At 51.5% G+C, this 24,017-nt stretch overlaps 1 protein-coding gene and 1 long non-coding RNA gene across 3 annotated transcripts in view; one reads left to right on the plus strand and one right to left on the minus strand.

Moving 5' to 3' along the window:
• The window catches only part of LOC120385078 (zinc finger protein 850-like), a gene marked incomplete at its 5' end in the record, with an annotated part of 387,202 nt that overhangs the window by 152,138 nt on the left and 211,047 nt on the right, over window positions 1–24,017 (plus strand). The window lies entirely within an intron of this gene.
• LOC120385086 lies at window positions 5,892–9,290 on the minus strand. 2 transcript variants are annotated; one of them, XR_005589254.1, is made up of 3 exons: window positions 9,270–9,290; window positions 8,203–8,357; window positions 5,892–6,609 (listed from the first exon to the last, which is right to left on the minus strand). It is a non-coding gene; the product is annotated as an uncharacterized LOC120385086 (long non-coding RNA). The 2 variants fall into 2 exon arrangements; XR_005589253.1 differs by having other exon boundaries at window positions 5,892–6,803.

Genomic DNA, 24,017 nt, shown 5'->3' on the forward strand with positions numbered 1-24,017 from the left:
CTAGTCTAGTTGCTCCTGTTCTTTCCTTAACCCCAGGCCTTTCTTCCTCTGCCCAATAAGCTCCTCACTTGTTGTGTTGTTACTGGGAGATTGTGATAGATTTGTACCCTTGTGCCTGGATGACAATCCTAGTCTGTTATTGGGCACCAAACACTTCCCCAGGGCACAGCAGCCCTTGTGACTCAGGCACTAGGAGGGGCCCCCTGGGGTGGAGTCAGCAGGGGCCAAGAGAGTCCTGCACTTCGGACGGAAGAATCCCATGCACCGTTACAGGCTGGGAACCGCCTGGCTAAGCAGCAGTTCTGCAAAAAAGGACCTGGGGATTACAGTGGACAAGAAACTAGATATGAGTCAGCAGTGTGCTCTTGTTGCCAAGAAGGCTAATGGCATTTTGGGCTGTATAAGTAGACGCATTGCCAGCAGATCAAGGGACGTGATCATTCCCCTCTATTCGACATTGGTGAGGCCTCATGTGGAGTACTGTGTTCAGTTTTGGGCCCCACACTACAAGAAGGATGTGGAGAAATTGGAAAGAGTCCAGCGGAGGGCAACAAAAATGATTAGGGGGCTGGAGCACATGACTTATGAGGAGAGGCTGAGGGAACTGGGATTGTTTAGTCTGCAGAAGAGAAAAGTGAGGGGGGATTTGATAGCAGCTTTCAATTACCTGAAGGGGGGTTCCAAAGAGGATGGAGCTCAGCTGTTCTCAGTGGTGGCAGATGACAGAACAAGGAGCAATGGTCTCAAGTTGCAGTGGGGGAGGTCTAGGTTGGATGTTAGGAAACACTATTTCACTAGGAGGATGGTGAAGCACTGGAATGGGTTCCTAGGTGGAATCTCCATCCTCAGAGGTTTTTAGGGCCCGGCTTGACAAAGCCCTGGCCGGGATGATTAAGTTGGGGTTGGTCCTGCTTTGAGCAGGGGGTTGGACTAGATACCTCCTGAGGTCCCTTCCAACCCTGAGATTCTATGATTCTAAGGACCCAGGTTCCATCCCCCCTGAGGCAAGACAGGCCCATTGCTGAGAGGCTTTGTTGCCCCAGACTCACGGCTGCTCCCTGCTCAGTTCCAGGATGGACGTGCTGAGAAGGTATCTCAGGAGGAAGGTGGCCCCGAAGCCAGAGGGGACCAGCTGCCAGCGTCCCCAGACAGAGAGCTGCCCCTCCATCCGCATGGCATGGGAAGCAGGCCCCGGCCACCCCAGGAGATGGTCCTGCTCGGCCTTGCTCACTGGGAGGAAACCAGCCCCCAGGGCTGGTGCTGAGCAGAGAGAGACAACATCCAGGCCGAGATGGAGGTGGCCTAAGTTCAATCTGGGCAGGCAGGACTCAGCCCATGGCAGGAGCCAGGCAACGCAGCTCTGGGTTTGCTTCTGCTGGAAGGCCTGCCCTCATCCCAGCTGCGTGGGCCAGCAGGAGGCATTCCCAGGGCAGGAGCTGGGGGATCGCTGCCTCAGCTGCTTAACTGTTGCCGGAGAGGAGAGCAGCTACTCTCTGGAGGTTCTCTGCAACACGGAGGCTGAGTGGTCCTCCACTGCAGGTGAGGAGACCCCCTGGGCATGGGGAGGAGCAAGGGCCATTAACACCCAGTCGCTCTGTCCCAGTCATTGTGGGGATCCCAGCCCAGGGTCTGGCCAGAGCCACGTGAGCTCAATGACATCAGCGGAGTTGCAGAGCCACCCCCTGCAATGGGGCATGGGGGGAGCTTCTGGGAAGTGGGTCCCTGATGATTTGGAGCAACTCCCAGGGAGGATGGGACAGTGAAGGGCCCACTCTGCCATGGGGCCACAGGGCTGAGGGTCTATGGGAGGGACACTGTGGGGATCTCTCTGCCTTTCGATGCTTACATGGGAGGGAGAAACATTAAATCTGCTCTCCCCATCCTTTCTCACCCTGTCCTTCCTCTTCCCCTCCCCAGCAAGAGTCACCCTCTGCCCTTGTCTCTCTGATGCAGAGACCCCCACAGACCAGTCAGAGAAGGACTTTGCCCCTGAGGAAAAGACAGAGGAGGATGAAGACCCTGACACAGAAAGAGAGGAAGAGGAGGAAGATCTAAAGACAGAGGAGGAGGAGAAGCAGGAAGAGCAAGTCCTGATTAGTGAAAAAGAGGAGGAGGTGGAGGAGCTAGTGATGAAAGAGGAGGAGAACATTACCACTGAGGAGGAGGAAGACCTGGACACAGAGGAGAAGGGGGAGGAGGAAATATCTATAGAAGAGAACAAGGAGGAGGATGAGAACCTGTTTGCAGAAAAGGAAGAAGAGGAGGAGGAGGAAGAGGAAGAGGAGAATGTGTCTGCAGAAAAGGAAGAAGAGGAGGAGGAGGGGGGGATGTGTCTGAAGAGAAGGAAGAGGAGAATCTGACTACAGAAGAGGAAAAGGAGGAGGAGAACTTGTTTGCAGAAGAGGAAGAAGAGGAGGAGGAGGAGGAAGAGAACGTGTCTGCAGCAGAGGAAAGGAGGAGGAGGAGAATGTGTCTGCAGCAGAGGAAAGGGGGAGGAGGAGAATGTGTCTGCAGCAGAGGAGAGGAGGAGGAAGAGAACTTGTCAGCAGAAGAGGAGGAGGAGGACCTCTGCACAGAAGAGGAAGAGGACTTGATCACTGAGAAGGAGGAGGAAGAAGAAGGTAAAGGAAGAGGAAGAAAGGAACACCTGATCATGGAGCAAAAGGAAGAAGAGAAGGACCTGGCCATGGAGCAGGAAGAGGAGCACCTGCCTGTGGAGGAAGAGGAAGAGGACCTGGCCACAGGAGTGGAGCACCTGGCCATGGAGCAGGAGGAAGAGGAGGAGGACCTGGCTCCAGAGGAGAAAGAGGAAGACCTGGCCATGGAGAAGGACCAGGCCACAGAGGAGGACAAGGAGGATCTGGGTCAGGAGGAGGAGAAGGGAGAGGACCTGGCAATGGAGGAGGACGAGGATGTGGCCATGCAGGGGGAAGAAGAAGAGGCGGAAGAAGAGGTAGAGGACCTGACTATAGACTAGGAGGACCCAGGAATGGAGGAGGATGAGGATGTGCCGATGCAGGGGGAAGAAGAAGAGAAGGAGGTGGACCTGGCAATGGAAGAGTAGGAGCAAGAGGACCTGGCCAGAGAGGAAGATGAGAAGGAGGAGAACCTGGCCACGGAGAAGGAGCAGGAGGAAGAGGACCTGACCAGAGAAGAGGACGAGGAGGAAAAGGAGGAGGAGAACCTGGCCACAGAGGAGAGGGAGGATCTGGCCAGAGAGGAGGAAGTGGAGGAGGGGGAGGACCTGGCCATGGGAATGGAGCACGTGGTCATGGAGAAGAAAGCAGAAGAGGACGACTTGGATGAGGAGGAGGATAAGGAGGGCAAAGCCAAGTCCTCCTCCACCTCCATGGCCAATTCCTCCTTGCCCAGATGCATAATCCATTCCCATTGCCAGACTCTTGCCCGCGGTGACAATGAAGGAGCAGGAGAACTTCTGGGCTGCACAGTCGGGTGTCACGGGACGTCTGTGGGAGCCATTGACAGTGTGTTCTGTGTGGGCCATTTTCCTTCTCTGACCCAGGGGTTCTCTGCTCCCAGAATCTCAGCCAGGGAGGCCACCCTGCAGAATATGGCCCCGCAGTTTGGTGATGGGCTGCAGGAGTCACCACGTAGCTGTGCAGCAGCCATAGCACCTGCATTGACCAGGGACCAAAACCTGCAGCCCTCACAGCCCAGGCTGCCCCCACGGATGGCAATGGGAGTGTAGCCTGGGCAACTAGCTGCTGGGCCAGGGCATATAGAGAGGACTCAGAGATGCAGCAAACCAGTGGGCAGAGAAGTGAAGGAAGTAAGGGAAAGAGGAGAGCGAGGAGATCGGGGGAGCTGCTGCAGTCAAGGGACCCCAGCCAGAAGAGAGAAGCTGGGTGGGTTAGACACACAAAGTCCTGCATCTTGGCAGGGGTTAGACTAGATGAACCTTGCCAGAGGCGGCGAGTTATATGGGCCTGTGGTGCCCGGGCTCCAGCAAATTCAGGGCCTCGAGGGGCCCGGCTCCACCAATGTTCAGGGCAGGGTTTCTCCCCCAGCCCGACCTGCCACTCCCACGTGCCACCCCCAGAGCATCCCCCGGCCCTGCCTGCCACCCCCACGTGCCTCCCCCGGCCCTGCCTGCCACCCCCACGTGCCTCCCCCAAGCGTCTCTGCCTGCCCCCTGCATCTCCACACTGTGCTCCCTCACTGGCCGCTGCCACTGCAGGCTACAGGGGAGCGGCGCTGGGGGCAGGCTGAGGCGGCTGCTGCGCCTGTGGAAGTAGGAGGCGCATGGCAGCCTCCCCGCCCCCACCAGGTGACTCCAAGTCGAATCTGAGGGGAGGGGCTTATCCCGGTTGGACCTCCTGAGCAGCAGCCTGGTGGGGCCTGGGTGAGTGTCTTGTCCCTGGGAATCCTCCTCTGGCCCCCACCCCAGCCCCAGGGCAGCCTTCCTGCTGCACCCCAAACTCCTCATCCCTGGCCCAGACCCACACCCTGCACCCCTCCTGCACCCCAACGCCCTGTCCCAGCCCAGAGCCTGCACCCAACACTCAAACCCCCTCTCACACCCCGCCCCCAAACCCCTCCTGCACCCCAAACCCCTGTCCCATCCCAGACTCTGCACCCAGCCCCCAAGCCCCTCCTGCACCCCAACCCCTGTCCCAGCCCAGACCCTGCACCTAGCACCCAAACCTCCTAGAGCTTGTGCCCCTTCTGCACCCAACCCCAACCCCTGTCCCAGCCCAGACCCTGCACCCAGCACCCAAACTCCCTCGTTTGTACCCTTCTGCTCCCAAACCCCAACCCCCTGTCCCAGCCCAGACCCAGCACCCAGAACCCAAACCCCCTCCTGCACCCCAACCCCCTGTCCCAGCCCAGACCCTGCACCCAGAACCCAAGCTCCCTCCTAGAGCTTGTACCCCCTTCTGCACCCAAGCCCCAACCGCCTGTCCCAGCCCAGACCCTGCACCCAGAACCCAAACTCCCTCCTAGAGCTTGTACCCCCTTCTGCACCCAAACCCCAACCCCCTGTCCCAGCCCAGACCCTGCACCCAGCACCCAAACTCCCTCCCAGAGCCTAAACCCCAAACCCCTTCTTCACCCAAACACCCTCCCTGGACCTTGCAGTGCCTTCTAACCTGATGGGTCTATAATTCTTTGATTCTAGCATCTGTCACCTAAAAAGAAGGGCTGGCGTGTCTGGATTTCCTCCGCATCCTCTGCAGTGAAGACAGAAGCAAGGAACTTTTTTAGCTTCGCCGCAGTGGCCTGGTCTTCCTGGAGTGCTCCTTTAGCACCGATTGCCTAGTGGCTTTGCTGACCGTTTGGCAGACTTCCTGCATCCCATGGACCCCCTCCGCAAGCAAAAACAAGGAGCGCCGCCCCCCCTCCGCGCGGCCCCCCGCCCCACCCCCCGCCCCCGCGCACCACCCACCCCCCGCCCCCCGAGCGGCGCCCCCCCCAGCCCCCACCCGGAGCGGCGCCCCACCCACCGCCCCGCCCCCCGAGCGGCACGTCGCCCAAGTCCCCGCCCCAGCCGAGCACCGCCCAAGTCCCCGCCCCAACACGGCACCACACCTCCTAAGACCCGCCTCCCAGCGCCGCCTGGCCAAACAAAAAAAATAAACCCAACCCCCGAGTGCCGCCCCCTCCCAAGGTGCCGCCCCAGCCCGTGCTTGGTAGGCTGGTGCCTGGAGCCGGCCCTGATCCCATGTACTGAACAACCCTTTGCTGTTAGTTGTTGTGCCTTGGCTAGTTGCTCTTCACGTTCATTTTGGCCTCTGCCCTATACTTTTCATTGGACTTGCCAGAGTTTACGCTTCTTTGTCTTTTCCTCACTAGGATTTGACTTGCCAATTGTGAAAGGTGCCTTTTTTATGATCTTAGAAAGGCTCTAGCGGCTGCACCAGCGAGCCTCTCCTAAACAAGGCCTGCCATTTTACTTGCACCTGGCAACTACTCCAGCAAGCACTGGAGCTGTTTTGCTGCAAAAACAAATTGGCCAGGTGAGACCGATGGCCTATGGTTCCAAAACTCTCAGTGAGGTGGAGGCGAGGTTTTCAGCTTGCGAACGTGAGGTATTCGCCCTGGTATGGTCCCTAACACATTGGGAATATTTAAGTGGCACAGCTCTCATTGTGGTGAGGACATGCCATACTCCAGTAAAATATGTCATCTCTGGAAGAATTAATGAGGGAAGGGTATCCTCTCCCCGGCTGGCGGGATGGACTCTAAGTCTGGTCAATCGGGATATTCGTACTGAGAAGATCCCCCCCATACGAGAATCCTTCCCTATGCTCCGATTACCGCAGGAGATGAGCACGAATGTCCGTTGCCAGATCCTGATTTAGACTTACTATCTCCATTCTTCTTAGCAACATCCTGGGAAGAAGTACAAGGAAAAGGGTTAACACTCTGGGCAGTTGATGGGAGTGCTTGTCACCACGAAGGGCATCCTGTTGCAGGGTTTGCTGCAATCCAGGAGGGGACACAGCAAGTGGTGCAGGGTACGGTGAGGCCGCCGTCAGCACAAGCTGCACAATGAATTGCGGTCCTGGCAGTATCGTCTGGGGTAGCACCTGAGGAAAACATCTGTCTGTGTTCTGCTTCTAGTTGGGTGGTTCAAGCCCTTCCCATCTGGAAGAAAAGAGTTCAAAGTAAAAGCCCATACGAAGGGGGTCGGTTCTGGCCACGCTTGACAATCAGGCCAATCAGCTAGCAAAACAAGCTGCTAGGTTAGGATCAGCATATACATGGGATAAGACCCAATTTCAGCTGCTGTAGTTAAGATGCCGTCTCCAGATGTGTCAGCAGGCCATGGCATCTTGACCCTGCAAAACAGGATAATGATCTCCAAGCCCTTTTAACAGCAGGGAAACATCAAGGATATGTAAGGACAAAAACGGATTGATTATAGCAACATCACCAAACTGTGAATTACCTGTACTGGTTATGCCAATAACTCCACGAAAAGAACTAATAACTGTAGCTCATGGCCAGGGACACTATGCTGCGTCCAAAACTTTGGAACGGGTGTCTAAGTGGCGTGGTTGCCTAACATAAAGGAGGAAATACTGGAACAAACCTTTTCTCGATTTGGTATCCCATCAGAAATAGATTCAGACAGAGGACCACACTTTGTGGGTGAAGTCACAAAAGCGCTGTGTGCGGCCTTAAACATCAAACAGCGGTTGCACATAGCTGCTCACCCGCAAAGTCTGTTATCGTCGAGAGGCTAATAGAGCCATGAAAACTGCTCTTAGAAAAGTAATAGATGTGCAAGGAAGGGATTGGGATAGCAAACTCCCATATATCCTAGCGGCCATGCGATCTACTAGAACTGTGTGAGGGTTTTCACCGCACGAGATGCTAACTGGGAGAATTATGCACACCCTGAACTTTAGTGGGTGGGAGGAGTTCCACCGGATGAGTACCTTCCCAGGGTGCAAATAGACTTATACATGTCACAGTTGCTAGACACCATCAGCAGTCTTCAACATCGAGTAGCTCCTCAACTAAAAGCTAATAACCAAGTCATTAGTGCTTGGTTAGGCCACATTAATGATGTAGGATGGGTGGTTGGTACAAAGGTAATGTTTAGGTATTATATAGAAAAGGCCATGTCCTTAGTCCTCGTTGGGTGGGTCCAGTTATCATAACAAACGGAGCAAGTGCCTCTGTATATCAGGTTCAAATACCAGCAAAGAAGGGGATCAAATTAAAGTGATTCCATAGCAGCCAGGTAAAGGAATGGAAAGGAAATCAACCCATTTAACTGTGCCAATCATATTTTCTCTTCCATTCCTAGATCGACATGACCGCCATCATCCTATTCTCTATGTATATAGGTTGCACTGTATTTGTTAAGGTTTGGTTAATTGATTTGGTTGAAGGTGACCATCTGTTCTGTATAACAGGGAGTCATTATGCCACAGAGGATCCCATGGCCACCCTGGATCCTTTGGAACAAAATGACCCCATTTCTGTTTTAATGATCAAGGAAGAACCGTGCTGTGTGCTCAAGTGGGTCAAAGAAAGATCGAACAAGGCAGGTATATTTCAAGCAGTAATTTCAGAAATGTGCCTTAACTATCAGGCTGCACCTGTGGGATGCAGAGAAAAACAGAAATGTCATGTAAGTGGGATATAGTAAAACCTCTTTTGGGAATTGTACCAAACTTAGGGTGCCCAACAGTTCTCAGATTTGCGGTTGCATTAAATTGGAAGTACCTGAGCATGTACCATGGGGTGGGTTTCTGGAAATATATCAGCTCCTTGGGTTCATGAAAGACCTAGTGCCATGTTCAGAATTAGTACTCCAGCACAGTCCTTCCTTCTCGGCTCTCAATGTACTGTTGTATCCACACCTTCTTGCGATAGTTCGTCTATGCAGGGAAATGGATGTAAAGCAGGAAGAGTCTTTTCATTGTAAAACTTTCTACTGCAGTAAGATCAAGGTTAAATTTTCCGTAAATAGTTAGACTTGTATAGGAGGTTTAAAATGAATGTTACAACGGCAGACTCTGGTAAATGGTCTATGGTAGGTCCGTATGGAATAAGAGTATACCAATTTGTTTTGGTTCTTCCTTCTCCTATTCCTAGTTTAACTGGTCCCGTGGTAATTAGGAAGAAGCAAATCAAACAGTTATTACACATCCCCAGTCTGCGATAAGGAATGTTTTAATCAGCACTACCCTCTGTAATACTATGGTTGTATTTGGGTTCAATGCAAATTTTTCGCCATGTGACAATTTATTCATCGGTGGGTCATAATTTGGCAAAGCCACAGGTGTCGGCAGTTACATCTTTTTAAAACAGGTGTAACACCGACAAGAGGGGGAAATGTTAATTTCAGTATACATGTTTGCCGAATTATTCTGTATAAAAGTTAAAATAAGTTCTGTAAATCAAAAGGCCATTTTGTTTTGGTAAAAGGACAAGGCGACCTCCATTGGGGGTCAGGTTCTTGTTCCTCAGTACCTAGAAAAGGCGGGAAAGTGGGAAGAGCAGGAATCTGACCTTGCCCAGCAACAGCTCCCTACAGAGACCAATGAGGGGAGGGGCCAGGGGCACTGGCTCTTGAGCTTTTGAGCTGTCAGAGGTGCAGGTGGCTGCTCTCTCCTGGTGCGGTACAATCTTGCCACTGGCTATGGGCCTGCAATAGCTACTTACTAATTAAGTTGGGGTTGTTTGTTTGTTGTTTTGGGAAAGCAAACTTGCATACACGGACCTGGTCCGATTAGTTAGATCAATCGTGCACTCAGGACGACGCAAAGCGGGTTAGTGTGGGAGTTTACCTGTCTGTTTCATCTGTTGTCCATGGTCAGTGTTCACTACTGGCTTCTCTTTTCTGGATCCTGCACCCCTTTATCGCTGATGTCTGTAAAGATAGAACATCTTGTATTATAAGTGCCTGTGTGTTATTCCGAATCTCCAGAATCATTAATCCATTCCCCTTTCCATTCCTTCCTCTCCCCTTAGCAAATAAAGTGTTGTTGTTTTATTTTATAGCTTTGTGTGTGTGGAGTTCATTAAAGTCAGCTCTGATAGATGGCCTTAAAAGGGGGACTCAGCGGGAGATAAACTGTAAGGCTCCCCGAGATCTTCTGATCAGATCGGCCTAGAGAGATAAAAATCCTTACGCTTGTTGAACCTCATCAGATCTCTTTGGCCCAGTCCTTCTTGAGAGTGGGAAGGGGCTGGGACAGCAGCTTAAAGCCACATCTCCCCAGGGCAGCACAGCACAGCGTGCAGCGCAGGGGGCACATTTCAGTTAGTTTCACTTTGTGCAACTTAACCCTGAGGTTCTCAGCCCTGTGAATGAGACTGTGGAATTACCCAGCCCGTGGGAAAGACTGTGAGTGTAAAATATTCCCAGGGTTGTTCCATCCCTGGGGGACCATCTGCCTCTGGAGGCTGGGGATGGAATCAGGACCTTTCACTGCCAGGCTTCTGCTTATGACCAGGACTACGTCAGCCGTGATCAAGTCTAAACAGTGACTTCCAATGAGCCTTAGCCCACCGACTGTTGTTAACGGGCAAGGCGGAAAGGCCTCAATTTACAACAATGGCCTAATTTTGGGTACCTCAGTTTCTCCCTTTGAACTACAGGACTGCAGGGAACTTGTTCCAACTGCAGCCACAGCTGCATGTGGAGTCCTTGGGCACTGCAGGTGTCCAGCCCCTACGCATGTAAAGGCAGGATCCCATATTTGGATCTGACATCAAGAGACATTCTTGAAATCTGGCCCCAGCCCACCACTGTGCTCTGCCTCCCATGCTGCCCAGGGTGGGCCAAAGGGGCTGTAGGGAAGGGGTAAAGCCCTCCCCCACCCTGGGAAATTCCTCCCACACAGGTGCCACTTGTGCCTCCCCCCAGCAGCTGTAGGCACAAGGAGTGCTCGGGGAGGGGGGAGCATGGACAGGCTGGAGGGGGAGGGGGTGGAGCAGGGATAGAGGGGTGTGACCAGGGTGAAGCTGCACCTCAGTTTTATACAGGGCCGCCGAGAGGGGGGGGCAAGAGGGGCAATTTGCCCCAGGCCCCGGGCCCCGCAGGGGCCCCTACGAGAGTTTTTCGGGCCCCTGGAGCAGGGTCCTTCACTCGCCCGGGAGCCCCGGAAAACTCTTGCGGGCCGGGCCCTTGAGCTTCTTCTGCTCCCGGTTCGGCGGCGGGAATCCTTCCGCTCTGGGGTGGAAGGACCTCTGCTGGCGAATTACTGCCGAGCGGGACCCGCCGCCGACGCAGCCCGGTCTTCGGCGGTAATTCGGCAGCAGGAGTCCCCGCCACGGGTCTCCGGGCACTTCGGTGGCGGGTCATGAAACGGAAGGGCCCCCCGCCACCAAATTACCGCCGAAGTGGGGGCCCCTGCCGCCGAAGACCCCAGGCCCCCGGAATCCTCTGGGCGGCCCTGGTTTTATACCCTGGCAAAGCCACTAACACCATTAAAATGAGTGCAGCACACTACTCAGCTGAGCTGCAACCTCTATATTAACCATGTAGTTAAAGTGCTGCAGCGTCGTACTCAGGAACTAGCAGCATCTGCAGCAGCATCTCTGCTCAGCCCAGCTTCCCAGCACAGCTGAATTCCTCCTTCTCCCAGACGGCTGCTTTCCCGACTCCTGCCCCAGTCCCCTCGGGCTGCTCCCAGATCCCCTCCTGCAGTGGAATGGACACGTGGCCTGAGAGCCCTGGACACTGGATTTCTCTGTTCACCCCACACCATGGACCCTGCAGGAGCGCTAGTGCACGCTCCTCACCCGCTGCCCTTGATCACTGGTTTGCAGCCCCAGCTGGGGAAAGCTCATTCTCCATGGACCAATGAGTCCCTGGTCTCTCTGCTGGGACTCACAGACAGGAGAAAATCGGTGCAGGCCTTGCTGGGTGTGGTTACGGGTGACGGGGTCACCTACCCCACTAGGGCCCAGGCCGAGATCCCAGCACATTCCACGCTAGCCCCTGACCTGCCATCAGATGGACTTTCAGCTTCTGTCCCTGTGGTGGGGGGAGGCATTGGGTCATTGCCCTGGGGGAGCTGCTGGGCGAGGGAGGCAATTTACCTGCTCACAGACCCAATGGGCTAGTTTTACTTTGGTTATTATAGTTGAAAAGTCATGGAAGATGGGAGAGATTCCAGCAGACTGGAAAAGGGCAAATGTAGTTCCCATATATGAAAAAGGAAATAAGGACAAGCCAGGCAGTTACAGACCAGTCAGCTTAACTTCTGCACCAGGGAAGATAATGCAGCAAACAATTCAGGAATCCATCTGAAAACATCTAGAAGATAATAGGGAGAGAAGCAATAGCCAGCTTGGATTTATCAAGGACAAGTTGTGTCAAACCAGCCCCCGATAGCTTTCTTTGACTGGGTAACAAACCTTGCGGATGGGGGGAAGCGGCAGATATGGTTTATCTAGACTTTAGGAAGGCTTTCAATGCAGTCTCACATGACCTTCTCCTTAACAAACTAGGGAAATACAACCTAGATGGAACTACTCTAAGGTGGGTGCATAACTGGTTGGGAAACTGTTCCCAGAGAGTAGTTATCAGTGGTTCACAGTCAGGCCGGAAGGGCATAAGGAGTGGGGTCCCACCATGCTCAGCTCTGGGTCCAGTTCTGTTCAATATCTTCATTCATGATTTAGATCCTGGCATAGAGAGTACAGTTACATAGTTTCAGAGCAGCAGCCGTGTTAGTCTGTATCCACAAAAAGAACAGGAGTACTTGTGGAACCTTAGAGACTAACAAATTTATTTGAGCATTAAGCCACTGAGCCATCCCACCCCCACTCCAGGGGCAGCCATGTGCTGGGAATGACGCAGGGCAACAATTTCCCACCTACACAAGGACAAATCGCTGCAGATAACACGGGTGGAAAATGCCCCTCACGAGAGAAGATTTTAAACTGACGTTTGAGACTCATGGGGAGAACGGGGGAAATCGGGGGAGACGGGAGAGCTGATCATTGAGGAAAGGGGGAAATCGCCCCAGATTTTATAGCCCCGTGTGAGACACTGAGCGAGAAAAGGGGCAGAACTAGAGAGAATTTGTATCGGGGGCGAGAGCCAAGTGGCACAAACAGGGACAGGATCCAATTAACCCCCCTCCCCCCTACCCCCGCCCACCACTTCTCCCCCCACTTGGGAATTTCCTGGCTGCACAGAGACAGTTCAACCCCTCCCCGCGTCCCACTGACCTTCCCTCCAACTCCAGCTTCTCCTCCCTGCCTGACACCCCCATCTCCCCCACACCACAGGGGATCCCCTGCCAGGCCCCAGTCTCTGCCCCAAATCCCAGCGATGCCGGGGCAGCTCCTGCTGCAGCTCCACTGGGGCTGAGGCAGCTCTGAGGCTTCTCCCGGGTTCCCCGGGGCAGAGTCACTTTCCTGCCCAGCCCCAGTGCCCCCCCCCCGGGGTCTCTCACTCCCCGGGGGCTCCGTGGGAGGCTGGACACCAGGGATGCAGGACGGCAGGAATGGGGGTGACAGGCCTCCTGTTCCTCAGTCTCACGGCGGGACCCAGGGGTTCGCCTCTCGGCTCGGGAGCACTGGGAAGACCCGACCGTGGAGGGGCCGTCGCTGGGGACGGCCCGCGCAGGCGCTGAGCACGTCCTTATATCACTTCTGTGGCGGGAAAAGGGCTGAGGAGATGGAACGCTGAGGGCTGGTTTTGGCGGAAAACCGGTTTGGACTGGTTTGAGCCTGTCCCCTGATGGTAAACAAGTCCTCTCAGAGATGGAGTCCAGGGGTCAATAGTTCATATGCTCCAGATTGGATCTTATTTTAAAGCCAGTGATTTACTTCGTAGACATCTTATTAACCAACTAATGGAACCTATTCAACAGTTCATACTTCTCACACCTAACAATGAGATAAAAAAAAGAACACAGACAAGCCTTGTCAGTAACAGCTAATGTCCCAACTGGGACGCACGTGAGCTTGTTGCAGAGCTGCTGCTCAGGGATGGGAACCTCCTGGCACCCCAGCCTCCAAAATCACTCAGGCTGCACTTTCTGCACGACTAGGTGCTGGCTGAGGGGGGCGTGGGAATTGGTGGCCTCTGCTGCAGGTGATGGGAATCGCAGGTATTTAAAGCCATGGCCTAGAGGAGGGAAGTGCCTAACTCCAGAGTCTGCAGCTGCCTAGGGCCAGGGCTGAGGATTTAGAGCCCCTAGTGCTGCCGTTGCAAGGTTCAAGCACGCTCAGCCCTGGCATTGCCACCCCTCCTGCGGCTAGTAGCTGCAGCTGGCTAAGGCTGGCCTCTGGGAACTGGCCCCATGGCTGTAGCCAGAGAAGCTGCAGGTGGCTCTGTGACTACTGGGGCCATTAAGCTAGAGCAGCTAAAGACACTGGAGTTCACCTCAAGGAACAGAGGGCACCAGTAGGACAGGAATGTCAAGGGGAGCAGGGAAGGAGGGAGCAGGTCAGGCTGGCAGAGGGAGCTTCCAGCTGGGTGGGAGCATTTCCAAAGTGGAAAGGAAACAAGTATGGGGAGAGGTGGTGGTGACCAGGTAGCAGACTAGCATGTAGATGGGAGCAGAGGGAGAGAGGCTGGTGGCTTCAGATTCCCAAGGGCTCAGTCCTGACTTTGGGGAGATGGTGTTTGCAGGTGGCTGGTTCACATGGCAGGATGGGGGCTGGGGTGGGGGAATCTGTCAGAACTGATCAGGTATCTGCTGGCTTTAGAACTCTGAGCTGAGACTAGGACCACCTGCCGTGACTGGTGACATGGGGGGTACTGGAGACATGGCTAGAGAAGGTCTGAATGAGGAAGGAGATAAATCTGTGGGGAGTTTCCTTGATCACTATGAAAGTTCTGCTCACTGTGGACACTGGTAAACCCACATGGGTGTACAGCTCAATAAGAAAACCCGGGGGCTGAGGGAGCTGTGTATGGCAAGGCGTACAGTCATGTAGGGGTGTGTGATCAAAATGAAAAATGTCTCTGAGGTTCAGTACCGGGTATCCTATGGCACCAATGGCACTGCCCCACCAGGCCCACACTCGGAGCCCACAGTGACTACATAGGGGCCTACAAATATGTTTGGTGCCGGGACCCACAAAAGGCTAATCCGGTCCTGACTGCCTGAGCACTATTTCAGCCTCACATTTTTGGGTGGACCTCCTACAGTGGGAGCTGCAGAGCCCTCCCCCGCAACACCCCCCCCCTCCCTCCTGGTGTTGGGAGGGGAACAGGAGAAAGAACAAAATAAGCAAGAGAAGAAGAGAAAGGAGGGAGGAAGGGATGGAGGAAAATGTGAAACAAAAAGGACAAACCCTAATGTCCCCAGTGATTCTAAGGGACAAAATCCCAGGTGCGCAATAAAATTCTGCCTCTTTAAGCTCGTGTTTTCCATGCCTAGAATTCAACTCTCACCAGATGGATCAGACTGAACAGGTTTCAAACCTCCAGGAGGCTCTTACCTTCTAAACAGGGACGGCTGTTTTCTAGTAAAATCACTAAAAGGGAAGGAGAAAACTCGAAAGAGGTTCCTCCTGGCGCTCACGTCCATGAACCCGAATACTCTCTCAGTCCTCAAAGAGAGACCTGGAGAAGGAGAAGGAGACCTGGAGAAGGAGAAGGAGACCTGGAGAAGGAGACTTGCTCCAGTAAAGCCACAGGGGTCTCTGAGGTTTCCCTGGCCCCTCGCCCCTGTCCTGCCTGGCTGATGTCAGCATCTCTCTGTGAGGTCACCACCTCCCCACCACCTTGGACCAATAGGCTGAGGTCCTGCAAAAGGCCTTTGTGATGTCACTGCCACACCCCTCCCTTGCTGGGTTAACGTCCTGCCCCTGGCCAGGCACTTTGCAGGTTTGATCTACTCCCTGTGGATCACCCCACTCAAGGAGCGTTCGTTCTAGGCAGCAAGCCGGCTAGGCAGGGAAACATCAGACGCTGCTCCCAATGCTACCCTCAGATTTTCAGAAATTAGTCGACTTTATGGCAAGAGACCATTAGAGCATCTAATCTGACCCCCTGCGTATCGCAGGCCTCCTGTAGGACACAAGAGCTACTTTTGGGGCAAACACATTCCATAAAGGCATCTAGTCTTCATGAAATGACATCAGGAGATGGAGAATCCACCACTTTCCTTGGTAACTTGTTCCTGTGGTGAATCATCCTCGCTGTTGAATATTTGTGCCTTAGTTGTAATATGAATTTGTCTCTTTTCACCTTCCAGCCATTGGGTCTTCTTAGGCCTTTCTCTGCTCGATTCAAGAGCCCTTTAATACCCAATCTTTTCTCTTCATTAAGGCACTTCAACACTTCAATGAAGTCACCTTTCAATCTTCTTTTGAGAAGCTAAACAGGTTGAGCTCTTTCAATAGCTCACTAGAAGGCATTTTTCTCCAGCCCTCAGAACCGTGTCACCTCCTGTGACATTACTGACATAATCTGTAACTGTATAGATCACTGTTGCGACCACTGTTCTATATTCGCAGCCAATATTGTAGAAAGGTTGTTGTGTAAGAGGTCTATGGAGAGGTTCTGATTGGCTGATTATAATGATGCTATCTCTAGATGTGTATCATGTTTGTAGTTGATGTTATGAATATTGGCTCTATGCTGCCCGTATTTCAAACTTGTGCTCTGCTTCCAGGGAACACCCCAGCCAGACAAGTTGGTGTCAGTTCTGCCTAGCCTGCTTGATGGCCCATTACGGACCATCAGCTCTACAGTCGACCCACTGAGAGAAGGCAGATACACCTTGTGACTCAGCAAGCTATGGAAGGACCTGCCTATGGACAGAACTCTAAGGTTTTTCTATGCCATGTGCTTAGGGAAGATGTATTTTCCATGCCCTGGTTCCTCGCTGACCCAGAGAGAACAAAGGAACATGAAAACAAAAACCTTCCCCCACAGATTTGAAAGTATTTTCTTCCCTTATTGGTCCTTTTGGTCATGTGCCAACCAGGTTATCTGAGCTTTTTAACCCTTTACAGGGTATTTAATGCTACCTGTAGCTATACGTTTATGACACCCTGTAAATAGCAATCTGCAGAATGATTCTGAGAAAGGGCAGGGTGAAGGGAAGTGGCTTCAGCAGATTTACTGAGCATGCTCAATGCACCCTAAGTAGCAAATTCCTACACACAGCAGTTTCTCACACTACACCTGAGGCAGCATGAGGCAGGGGCTCCATTGCTGTCCAGATCCCACCCAAGAGCAGATCCCCAGGGGCTGCGAGACCCTCAGCTTCTGGGACCTGTGTGTGGAGTCTCTTCTGCCCACCCAGGGCTGCCCCTGGGGTCCTTCTGGCCCTGGTGCCTGCAGCCCCTGGCCAGGGGCAGCAGAGCCTGGGACTGGGTCCAGCTGGAGAAAGTCCCCACCTCGGATGGGCACAGAAAGTGCTTCAGTGAACGTCTGTCCCTGGAGCAGCCCCTCTGGCACCGCAGCAGCAGCCCGGAGCTCAGCCCCGGCTCCCAGCGCACACTGGAGGCAGCAGCACGCACCAGCAGTGTCTGGTACCTTACAAAGCCCAGCCACCAGGAGCTGCCCCACGGCTCTTTCCTTGTTTTTCCTGCTTCCTTCCTACCAGCCCCCCACTGCTCCAGCCCCTTCCTGGCTCCTTCAAGCCCAACCCAGGCTGCAGCTGCCGCACTCACCGGGCCAGGGACTGTCTGAGGTGGGAACTAGCCCCATCTCTGCTCCTCCTCCTGCCCCTGTGTGTCCCAGAGCCGCTGCAGGACTGACCCGCACCCAGGCTCTCGCTCCTATTAGCGCTCACAGGGGCCAATCCAGCTACGGGAGAGTGAGCGCCCTGGGAGCAGGGAAGTGACCACATCTCCTGCCAGAGGGTGGAGGAGGAGGAGGAAGAAAGGGAAAGAGGAGAGACTGAAAGGGGATAAGGAGAAATAAGTGGGGAAAGCAGCACGTCACTAAGGCTAAATGACTATAGACACCACTCAGCTAAGGGTTAAACAACACAGTGATAAAGTTCAGGTCAAATCAGGAAATCAATGAGTTAACAAGGATATTGCGCTGGAATCAAGTCGTCAATTTAGTCCAACCATCAGATTAATACAGTAGAAAATCCAACCCCTATAAATCCTAAAAGAGCAACCCAAGAAGGCAGGTGCACATTTAGTGATGCCAAAACCCCAATCAGAGATTTTGACCCAGGCAGTGCAACCCAGATTTACCCAGCTGAATATTTCAATGCTGAAACCAAATCATTGCTGACATTTAGCCCACAACCTCAAAGCTAATTACAGTTTTCTCCTTAGATTTCACTATTCTGTAGCTAATACTTCTCCTCGCCCTCTCGGCCCAGAACACATACAGACCTTAGAGAGACATTAGTAAAAAGTTCAAACAGCTCTCGCTGAACAATACGTATCTGACCGCTCAAGTCCTTCCACTGCTTGCGCAGGTGAGGAGCATTCGTTCAGTGATTCTATAGGGCAGGGTTTTAAGGCTATTAAGATTTGGGGAACTATTCTTCCTAACATCTTCCCGTTGTAGATTTCAGAGGTGTTCACACACTGACACCCACTGAGCGACATCGTTACACTCCAATCTAATAGAAAGGCTGGGAGGTCTCCAAGTTCATAAAAAGAAAGACAAAAAATAGAAAAGGGAACAAAGAGTTTCTAAGATAATAAGGGGTTGGATCTCTGCACCTCTCGGGCTTTGGATTCACCCAGAGTAGGAACTGTAGCTGCAGTTTAGGAACCAGGTAATGGCATAGATTTCCTCTCTCTCAGGAGCAGGGAGTGACCTATGTCTCATTCTCTCTGTCTCCCATCAGGTGATGGGACCGTGAGTGAGAATGAGGAGGGGAAACCCCAGCAGGAAGATGCTGAGGAATTAGAACCACCTGTGCTCTATTTTCACACTTTCTAACCTTTCAAAGAAGCAGGAGGCAGAGAGGTGAAGGAATCAGCTGTTTTTCTCTCTGTGCTTCATCTAACTTTGGATCCAAATGGTAAAAGACAGTTGTTCCCAATTTAATCATGGCGTCCTTCAGGAGGGTGACCAATGTCACTTAACTAGGGAGCCAGCTTCTAAAAATAGTTTACCTGGGCCACAGGTCACCATAGCTTCCATCTCAGGGGTGAAAATCAACCACTAGTACCTGCAATTTCTACCTGAGCTCTTGTCAAATCTTTGACCTTCCTTGGAGTAATTTGACACTTCTCTGGTGTAGAATTCTTCACCAACCACACAACAGATCAGTAGCGACAGTGAGGCACAACTCCCTCAACTATGCCCTTTTATTTCTTTAATCTGGTGGCACAGATTTAAATTAGGGACTAAATTCAGGTGCGGCTTAGAGTCCCTGTAAGACACCAAATGTCAGGTCTCTATTAAACATAGGTATCTTTTTGCAGCTATATCACATTCAACACGGATTTCATTTTCTACACATTTGCAGCATCTCCCATGGGTGAGCTGAACAGAAGTGTCACTTCCATTTTTCCCATCTCTACCTAGCTAGGGATTGCATTTCCCAAACAATAGGCAACATGCAGCTGATTAGGAAGGAGATATCTTCAGGAGCGACCACCTGCAGCGCCTGGGCCACAACGGCTTTGGGAGCCCAATGCATGGGTACTTTTCTTATGTACAATTCATTTACTAGGGTATAAATCTTCCTAGCCCCTTAGAAAAAATACTGACCTAACCAATTGAACAACAGGGGGGATTGGGATGGTGATGGGGAATAAGGGAATCCCTCTGACTTACACTGTCTTCTTCTGTTGTTACAGAGGGTGAAATGATGTTTTTCCCTAGCCCTGCCCTGTTCCTGCTCTTTGTTATAGTTCAATATATTTTAAGTGAGGAAAATGGTAGGAAAATATCTGCTCTTCAGCACAACGTGAAGCAACATCAGAGCAACTGAGAATGAAACAATTTGTTCCCCAAAGGAGAACTCGATGACTAACAATTGCTGTGTACTGGGGGAACAGTATAACCGTGATGCTCAGGGTTTGTTTAGACTAGGGAAAGTGATGGAGTTTAGGTCAGGTCAAGGGGGAAGCTAATGCCAACCCCTGCACCTGGGCTGCATCTGCTCTACAACTGTAATTGTCTTTTTACCCCAAGATCACTAACTCGAGCAGCCAACGCCATGTGCAGCCCTAGTGGATGTCAGGCACAGGTAGTTTTTGCCTCAGTGTAGCTTGTTGGGAATCAAACCTCTCTCCCACCTGGAGCTGATGGAGTTTGGCTGTTCTCAGTGGGAGCAGATGACAGAACAAGGAGCAATGGTCTCAAGTTGCAGTGGGAGCCATCTAGGTTGGATATTAGGAAACTAATTTTGCTAAGGTGGTGATAAAGCACTGGAATGGGTTACTTAGGGAGGTGGTGGAATCTCCATCCTGAGAGATTTTTAAGGCCTGGCTTGACAAAGCCCTGGCTGGGATGATTTAGTTGGGGTTGGTGCTGCTTTGAGCAGGGAATGGACTAGATCCCTCCTGAGGTCCCTTCCAACCCTGATATTCTATGGTTCTATGACATACACTCCTACGGCTCAATAGAAAAGATCACAGGACTGACCCCAAAGATGGGTGAGCTGGAAAAGGCAGAAGCAGGCAACTCATCTGGGGGAGCTGAGCTACTACGGTGAAGATGGTGCACAGATCACTATGTGGGAATTAGCAAATGTGATTTAAAAAACAAAAACAAAATCTTTGCTCAGCAAGGCATTTATTACAGTTCTCTCTTACGTGGATTTTCTGATGCCTGATAAGGTGTGAGCTCCAACTGACGCTTTTCCCGCACTCAGAGCACGTGTAGGGTTTCTGTCCTGTGTGGATTCTCCTATGTGTGATAAGGTGTGAGCTCCAATTGAAGCGTTTCCCACACTCAGAGCACATGTAGGGCATCTCCTGTGTGTGGATTCTCTGATGTGAGATGAGGGCTGAACTATCAGTGAAGTGTTTCCTGCACTCAAAGCATGTGTAGGGCATCTCTCCTGTGGGGATTCTAAGATGTGTGATAAGGGGTGACTGCCGACTAAAGCTTTTCCCGCACTCGGAGCACATGTAGGGTCTCTCTCCTCTGTGCATTCTCTGATGAGTGACAAGGTTTGAGCTCCCATTGAAGCTTTTCCCACAATCATGGCATGTGTAGCGTGTCTGTTCCAAGTTGATTCTCTCGTGTGGAATAAGGTCTGAGAGGCTACTTAAGTTTTCTTCTGACCTCTGCTGAGTCTCACAGGCTGTTTCTTTTTCTGGGAGTGCACAACTCCGGAAACGTTCCCTTTGGGTCTTCCTGATAACGTTCCATGTGTTTCTACTTGCTCAGCATCTTCCTGCTGGGGTTTCTGGTCCTTATTTTCACTCACCATCCCATCACCTGATGGGAGACTGAGCGAATCCAGATATAGGTCACTCCCTGCACCGGAGAGAAAGGAAATCTCAGAGAGAGGAATGGTAAAAGGGATGAACAAACCAAAATATGTGTGGGAGAGATCAAACCTATCAGGTGCTGATTTTCACCAGAACACTCTGGGGAAAGCTACATTGGGCAGGGACCTGCTGCCACTTGTCAGAGCATAGGTGGGAAGCCATGAGTCACATCTGCCTAATGATTCCACACCTGCAGGGAACAATCCTGAATTTGGAGAGCTCATAGGGTCTTTGTAGGGCATCCCAAATGTTTCCTGAAATCACAGACAGTTTTTGAGCTGATTTAACCAATTCCTTACCCGTGCAGGCAGCTCTCGGGAGGACTTCTTTCTCAGAGCCCTGGAGATCTGGGATCCACAGCTTTTCCTCTCGTTCCAGCTGCGAGATCACATCAGGTGTGGAATCTGGAAGCCCTACTCCAGGCAAAGAAAACAAGGGAGGTGAGTGGAATTTGTGGGATACTTGTCACAAGGAATAGTCCATGGTTTTACCCCCAGCTCATTTTTAAGCAGTAACATCCCAAGGCCAGCTTCCTTGGCTCAAAGTGGCAGGAGAGTTGTTAATCATATTCATTACCTTAGTGCCTAAGAACGAACTAACAGTGAGTCCCCATTGTGCTCGGCCAAGTACAAACAGAGAATAGTAGATGGCCCATGCCCTGAAGAATTTACAATCTGAATAGACAAGACAGACAGAATGGGGGAAAGGGTAGAACCCACTGTTAGAATAGAGATATTCAGGTCTGTCTGTAAAGCCTAGACTTTAAGAACTTAGGTGTATTTTTATCACTTAGCTAGTTACAGGGGTATAAAAACAAAGAATCAAAATCACTGTCTGCCTGTGTATGGGCCGTCTCTCACTAGGATAGTCTGAGGTCTTGTTCTTAGGCTAAGGCCTTTGGCTAAGCAGCAAGGGCAGCCATAAGGGTCTTGGGAAGCGAAGGGTCACATCCTCACATCACAAACCAGTCACACTGAAATAAGGTGCTATTGGGCTGTTAGGAAGTCGATCCTGTCCTGATAGTGCCCATCACCACCATATAAAGAAACAGATCTTAAGATGGTTAAAGAAAACTTAGTTTGACAGCATTCTGTCTGGCAAGAAATCACTTCTCAATGGTTGCGGTTGTGAAACTCTTTTCTGTATTGCTTTTTCTTTATGTCCCACAATTTTCTATTGTTAATCTGGCTGGTTCTCTAATTGCTTCTCTCTGCTGTATAATGAGTTTTGCTAGGCGTAAGTTAATTAGGGTAGTGGGATATAATTGGTTAGAGAATTATGTTACAATCTGTTAGAATTGGTTCATTAAATTTCAGTACAATGATTGGTTAAGGTATAGCTGAGAATATTACTCTATAAACAGGAGGGGGAAGGGAAATTGGAATCATGTTTGTTAACGGGGGGAACGTGGAACAGGAACACAGGCAAGGCTCTGTGGCATCAGAGCTGGGAAGGAAACACTGGGGAACAGACTCTATGGGCGTACAGAGATAAGCCCGACTGGTGTGAAGGACTTCGGAATATAGGTAATAATTGGAGATATACCAATCTCCTAGAACTGGAAGGGACCTTGAAAGGTCCTTGAGTCCAGCCCCCTGCCTTCACTAGCAGGACCAATTTTTGCCCCAGATCCCTAAGTGGCCTCCTTAAGGATTGAACTCACAACCCTGGGTTTAGCAGGCCAATGCTCAAACCACTGAGCTATCCTCCCCCTTATCAGTGTAATATGCTTGCTTAGAAACTAACCCCAATAAACGTGGCATTGTCTGCGCTTCAGACTTCTGGTCTTTTGCTGCTTGCTGTCTGCGTGACAAGAACCAGGGAAGCGGGAGGCCTCTAACATAACTGACATGACCTGATAACTAAGAGGTAAGCTTTTAAGGAAGATTTTAATACACTTTGGAAATGATCAGGGATTCCCATGAGCACTGATGAGGGACCATGCAAAATATGCATTTAGATCCTTGTCTTGTTTTATATCCTTTCCCCGTTAGGCACACTGGCACTGTCATGGATCCATGGGATCTGTGCAATGCCTGGGCTTTTAAACAGTGCTTGGGAAGCCTCTGGCTTCAACACTCTTACTTCAACCTGTGAGCTCTGCCAGCAGGTCCAGCTGAACGACACTCCTCTTCAGAGACTGTTCCTCAGTCAATGCACAGAGCAAGTTTTTGCTGTGGCACTGGGCAGACTGTTAAAACATAGCAGGATTCATTAATGAACCGAAACACAGCACTGGAAAGTCCTTAGATTAGCACAGGGAAGCGAAGACGACAATACAGTCCATATTGGCCAATGCCCTTGAGCCAAGCTGCTGTAGAAAACGCTTTGGTTTCCTTTAACTGCACCTGTCCATTTGTCTTTGCTCCAGTAGAGCTCCCAGTGTGACTTCTATGAGCCCAGTTATTCCTGCTCCCAAAAATGTAACGAGTCCATGTATGCTTCACTCAGCCAAGCGGAGATCTGTTGCGTCGCAGGAGAGCATGGACAGAGTCTGACAACCCATGTGATCATAAGCAGAGAGTACTTTATTCATTTCCAGCATGCTCTTATATACAATTATATCAAGCAATCAAGCAGTTGCTAATTGGTTAATAAGATACACACAAGCACAGCTGAAACTTCCTTGGATAATTGCCATTCCATGCAACCTTTTGATTTATTATTCTGTTTACTGCCTACTGGCGGATGAGAGCTAATCAAGGTCAGCTTCTCATCGCAGCTCACAGCAAACTAGCCCGTCCTTGAATCCCACACTTCCCCCCTTTCCTCAAAAAAAAAAAAAGGAAGGCATAGCAAAACATTCCCAGTTCATAGCATCACATTACTTCAATCTATTACAAAGCAAAACTAAAAAACAAATCTGAACACCAGCTGCCTAACTAAACCGTAACAATATCTTCCGCAGTGCCCTCCTCTCACCTATTACATCCCTCCTCCAGGTAATGCAAGTGGCCCAAGGGACCAGGAGGGTTCCACCAAGGTGCAAACACCCACAAAACAGGTTTCCAAATAAGGGCTTCCACTGCAGCAACATGGGGCAGCAGGCAGAAGGCCGTTGTATTTATGGCACTCTGCGCCAAAATCAGCCAAGGCCGGACCCACTTCGCCGGAATCCACCTGGGACCTTGAAAACAATCTCAGCTAGGCCACCTGGCATTCCCCTACTTTCTCATAACAACTTTATCTCA

The sequence above is a fragment of the Mauremys reevesii genome, linkage group 17 (assembly GCF_016161935.1).
Source record: "Mauremys reevesii isolate NIE-2019 linkage group 17, ASM1616193v1, whole genome shotgun sequence".
In the NCBI taxonomy this organism is placed as follows: Eukaryota; Metazoa; Chordata; order Testudines; family Geoemydidae; genus Mauremys; species Mauremys reevesii.